Below are 5,660 nucleotides of genomic sequence, written 5' to 3'. Positions count from 1 at the left end.
TCGCCGAACTTGATATAGGATCGAGAACATTCTCTGTGGAGGACCCTCGCTGTCGGCTATCGAGGAAGCCGTTGAAGGAAGCAGAGGGGAGAAATCTTGGTGAGGCGAGCGTTATTAATTGTATTGTAAAACCACCGATCGCGTAATATTTTGTGAGCGTATCGAGCGAATCGCGTGTGTGAGTTTCGCGGGTTTGATTCGGCCGATGTTGTACCAGCAAAACTAACGCCATTGCTATTATCGATACACGCAGGCCGTTCGCTCGAATTAAGGAATTTACATGCTCAGAGTTATCGTTATTGCTCGCCCGTGTCACTGCCTAGTCATATCGTTCGTATTACTTGTTGAGATTCCGGTTTGTTTAAAGAATTAGAGTCGAGCCGCGTGTCACCGCTCAGCATTAGGCTGTCGGTTCGCGGAAAGTTCAGAGAGTCGGATATTTCTAAGTACCGCCGTCGACGACCTTGCTATCGTTCCTTCTGTAATAGAATAAACTTGTCGTCGACGCGCGACCGCAGCATTCTGTACATTATGTCAACTCATGTATCGACGCGAATTGAATAAATAGGAAACTTTTTGTCATTGTTAATATTAATTGCTGTCTGATTATTTCTGTCTGCCTCTACCTCGTTCTCCGACATTGTTCCCCGCTTGTCGCGAACCACCCCCTCTGCCAATTTTGTTGGCTGAGCTAGCTGAGCCTGTCCATCGCGAATTCCGTTGCTCTGTAATTTCTTTGTCCGAGCGTAACATCTTAAAATTTAGTGCGAAGAGTGGCACGCTCCCTCGTGCCTGGCGCCCAACGAAAATTAGTACGGCTTGAATATCGTAGCATATAAAATTTAAGGAGGAACCGCACTTTTGCTAATTACATTATGGTGTCCATCTTTTGAGCTATCGCGTAAAAGAGCAGCGGATGAAGTGACGAAGTTGTGTCGTTCCTCAAAAGGACGGTCACAGTTTATACTTGAATACCACATTATGTATGCCAAAGTTAATTTTTTAAAAAAACCTACGTGATGTTATTGTTACGTCCAAGCCCCAAGATTCTTTATTGGATAGGAAAATTTAGGAATCGAGGAGGGGGCACGGGAGGACGCAACTGACACCGCTCTTGTGGCAGACGCTTTAAGACGCGTGCCACAAGTCGGAGACGCAATAAGGTCACAGATATGGGTCAACGTCAGCGTGCGACGCTATTACCCAGTCCTGCGACTGTGTCTCCATCGGTCCCCTTTTAGATCAAGGAACTTAATCCTTTTGATCAGGGATCGGACCGTGCGACTTAGTGGGATGAGGAATGAGTCGAGGGAGGTTCTGAGTAAATTACAGGAATAAACGTAAAACAAGATGTTTATTCTTAATGCATAGTTTACAATCTAAAAGTGAACTATTAATTAATCGAACTTAACATTTCTATAAATTATTTTAATATTCTTTTTTTGTTGACAAGATTTTTATTCTTAATGCATAGTTAACAATCTAAAAATGAACTATTAATTAATCGAACTTAACATTTCTATAAATTATTTTAATATTTTTTAATTGTGAGATACGGCTTGTATATGAATGATGTGTCTGATGAGGGAAAGGGAGATTGAGTGTTGAGGTATTCCTCTAAATCGAGGTATAACTCATTAATAGGAATATCTGGTTCGAAAGGAACGGGGGAATATGAAATTGGGATTAGAGGAGGAAAAGGGAGTGATGTAGAGTCTGGAAGGGGAAGAGTCTCGGTTTAGGTCAAGTCTATGACCGGTATACTGTTCGCTGTTGTCTGTGGTTGTATTTCGTTATTGTTTGTTGGTGTTACGCTATTCGCTGGTACTTGAAGAGTCTCGTTTTGGGAGGTTCTTGATTGAACCCTCGTTACGGCTGGAACTCTCAGCCGGCGCAAACGTTCAATTCTACACCGCTTCCTACGTCCCGCTCGGTGTTTATTATTCCAGACCATCTACCATTAAGACCATCTCTCATTAGGAAAATTTAAATAGGAAAAGAAGAATCCAAGGAGAGAAAGAGAGAGAGAGAGAGAGAGAGAGAGAGAGAGAGAGAAAGGGAATAGAAGAAAAGAAAGAGTAAAGGAGAGAATCGCTTGAGGCGTTAGACGCTGAAGCAATTCGGAAAATAACGAGTAAGGAAAGTAAATCGCTTGAGGCGTCAGACACTAAGCAATTCAGAAAAGAAAAGAGAGAATCGCTTGAGGCGTTAGACGCTAAGCAATTCGGAAACTAAAAGAAAAGAGAGAATCGCTTGAGGCGTTAGACGCTAAGCAATTCGGAAAATAAAGAGTAAGGAAAGTAAATCGCTTGAGGCGTTAGACGCTAAGCAATTCAGAAAATAAGGGAAAAGAGAAAATCGCTTGAGGCGTCAAACGCTAGGCAATTCGGAAACTAAAGAAAAAAGAGAATCGCTTGAGGCGTTAGACGTTAAGCAATTCAGAAAATAAGGGAAAAGAGAAAATCATGCATGAAGAAGGAAGGAGAAGAGAGAGAGAGAGAGAGAGAGAGAGAGAGATAGCAGATGGTCAAATAATAATAATAGAACAAAGAAATTGACTTCTTACTTTTGGGATGAATGAGGTGTTGATAGATTGGTGGCGGAGTCCCTGAAGATCAGGGCCTGTGATGGAGCAAGGTCCCGGACTGGTCGGATGTAGTCGCTGCCCTTTTCACGGGAACTTCGAAATTTTATATGTGTCACACGCGAATTACTGGGTGTGAAAGCTCTATTGAGACCGGTTTTAAATGTAATATCGGAACTGTCGATGATCTGACCCGCACTATTAGAATTAAGGAAGTGAAGTTTCGTAGTCTCGCGGCTTCATATTTATACTTGCGGAGAGCTATATGCCCTTCTTTGTGTAATCGGACTTTAGACTTTGATCGGGATTGACTTCCGGGAAATGGAAAAATTTGGGTCAAATGATGTGTCGAATTTTCATTGGTCCTGGAATCGTGCCTGTAGCGTTGAACTCTATTAACCCGAAGATGTTTTTCTATAAGATCCATGAGTGCCGGTTGACCTTTTAATCTTGCGACGTGGCTTATTATCTGAATTCGTCGGTCAAGACAAATTTCTTTTTTTAATTATTTAATAATTGTTTGTCGACGCTCACTCATTGATCTTTAAATTAGAAATAAGAAGCAGGAAGAAACGATATTATTTGTTTAAGTTTCTTCGTACTCCTTATTTAGTTAATCCTTATTATATTTCTAGCTTTTCTACGAAAGAAAAGATTCGTGGAGTCCCCCGGACGTAACATTATCCTTATCATATTTGCTGTTTAGCAGAATTTAAAAACCCACGTGGTGTTATCCTTATGAATACCTCATTATGTATGCCAAAGTTAATTTTTTATAAAAACCTACGTGATGTTATCCTTATCATATTTGCTGTTTAGTAGAATTTAAAAACCCACGTGGTGTTATCCTTATGCTGTTTAGTAGACCAAGATATAACCTAGATTCTACAATCGTATATGAACTTACCTCTTTTTTTTTAAAAAAAAAAAAAGAAGGTAAAGTATGCGCTAACAGTACGGGGTTTTGATAAAAAAAACCGTTTGGACCAGTTTTACCAACGCCAACTACTTAATCGGTTGTAGAACCGACTAATCATATTTGCTGTTTAGTAGACCAAGATGTAACTTAGATCTAATGACTCGTATCATTTGTATAAAAGACCTTCGAAAATCTATGTGATATTATTCTTATTAAATTCTACTAAATTAAATAGTAAAACCCATGTAGTTCTTATTCTTATTGAAAGATCTTTCTATTTCAATCCAAATGATTTAATTCTTCTTAAAAAAAATAAATAATAAAACCCATGTAGTATACTATCTTTATCCTCATATAATGACATATATTATTTGTATAAAAGATCTGATAACAATAGTCGACGCTAAGTTATTCTATAAAACCCATGTAGTACTATCTTTATCCTCATATAATGATATATATCATTTGTATAAAAGATCTGATATCAACAGTCGGCACCAAGTTAAATTTTACTATCTTGAAAAGCCTAAGAGGTACTATCCACTTTACACTTACTTAATTCTAATGACATGTATCATTTGTATAAAAGATATGATATCAATAGTCGGCGCCAAGTTAAATTCTAATAATATTTTTAAAAACCCATGTGGTACTATTCTAATTAAATTCTAATTAATTAAATAGTAAAACCCATGTAGTATTTTATCTTTATCTTCATATACAATGAAATCTAAGCACCATATATGTTTTCATATTCTTATTGAAAGTTCTTCCTATTTCAATCCAAATGGTTTAAATCTTCTTTACAAAAATTAATATTGAAAGATCTTCCTATTCCAACCCAAGTAGATTAATTCTTCTTTAAAAATATTATATCAAAATTAATTCAAACACATTTATTTCTCCAATAATAAATTACCATGAAAAGTAACTGATATATTATTAAAGGTGCCAGTTCAAAGTGAACATATAAAAAGAGTGTATATTATCCAAATTTAATAATCAAAATGAACATACATACATATATATAATAAGTAAAGCATTACAATTTGCAGATTACAATTTTCTAGAAAATAACTGCGATATGTTATGCTTAGTGCACAAAATATAAAAGTCGTTTAATGAGATTTATTATCAAAAATCTGATGAGTTTCTCGCGGTTCACTTAGAAATAATATCGAAGCTTGTACAGAGTAGTTATTAATAATTATTAATACGAATTTCGACACTTGAAGTACGAAAAGTATTACATTCAAATAATATAAGATTAGATTATAATATAAAATAAGGATCCACCATATTTTCAAGAGCTCCATAACGATAACGAATATGAATACACAAAATATGTTGAAATGTCTGAAAAAATATGTTGAAATAAAAGAAAGATTAAAGGCTTTTAATCCGAACCATTTTCACAACTTTCATTTCAATCATTTATTCTACCCATCAAAATTCTTTTGAGAGCAGGCCGCCATGTTCTTTTTCGGAGTCATTAACAGATTGGTACTCTGGAATTACAAGCAATTATTTTTTATTGTACGGGCTAGTATAACGACTTTTATATTTTGTGCACTAAGCATAACATATCGCAGTTATTTTCTAGAAAATTGTAATCTGCAAATTGTAATGCTTTACTTATTATATATACATATGTATGTATGTTTATTTTGATTATTAAATTTGGATAATATACACTTTTTATATGTTCACTTTGAACTGGCACCTTTAATAATATATCAGTTACTTTTCATGGTAATTTATTATTGGAGAAATAAATGTGTTTGAATTAATTTTGATATAATATTTTTAAAGAAGGATTAATCTACTTGGGTTGGAATAGGAAGATCTTTCAATATTAATTTTTGTAAAGAAGATTTAAACCATTTGGATTGAAATAGGAAGAACTTTTAATAAGAATATGAAGACATATAAGTAGTATAGATGGGAGGGTTCTAGGCCAAGATTGTTCTTTTTTCCGTAAGCACTTGATTTATGAACCAGGTTTACCAACATAAATTATAATGTGTTTAAGAACGCGAGGGGTATAAATTATAATACGTTTAGGAACTCTGTGGTGATGCCAGGGGATGACGTCACAGAGTGAAAGGGGTATGACGTCACGGAAGGGGAGGGGATGACGTCGAGGGGTATGACGTC

This window comes from Cyphomyrmex costatus, unplaced genomic scaffold (genome assembly GCF_001594065.2).
Source record: "Cyphomyrmex costatus isolate MS0001 unplaced genomic scaffold, Ccosl1.0 scaffold7, whole genome shotgun sequence".
NCBI classification, from domain to species: domain Eukaryota; kingdom Metazoa; phylum Arthropoda; class Insecta; order Hymenoptera; family Formicidae; genus Cyphomyrmex; species Cyphomyrmex costatus.
The sequence above is the reverse complement of the archived record's forward strand: the minus strand, read 5'-3'. Positions refer to the sequence as shown.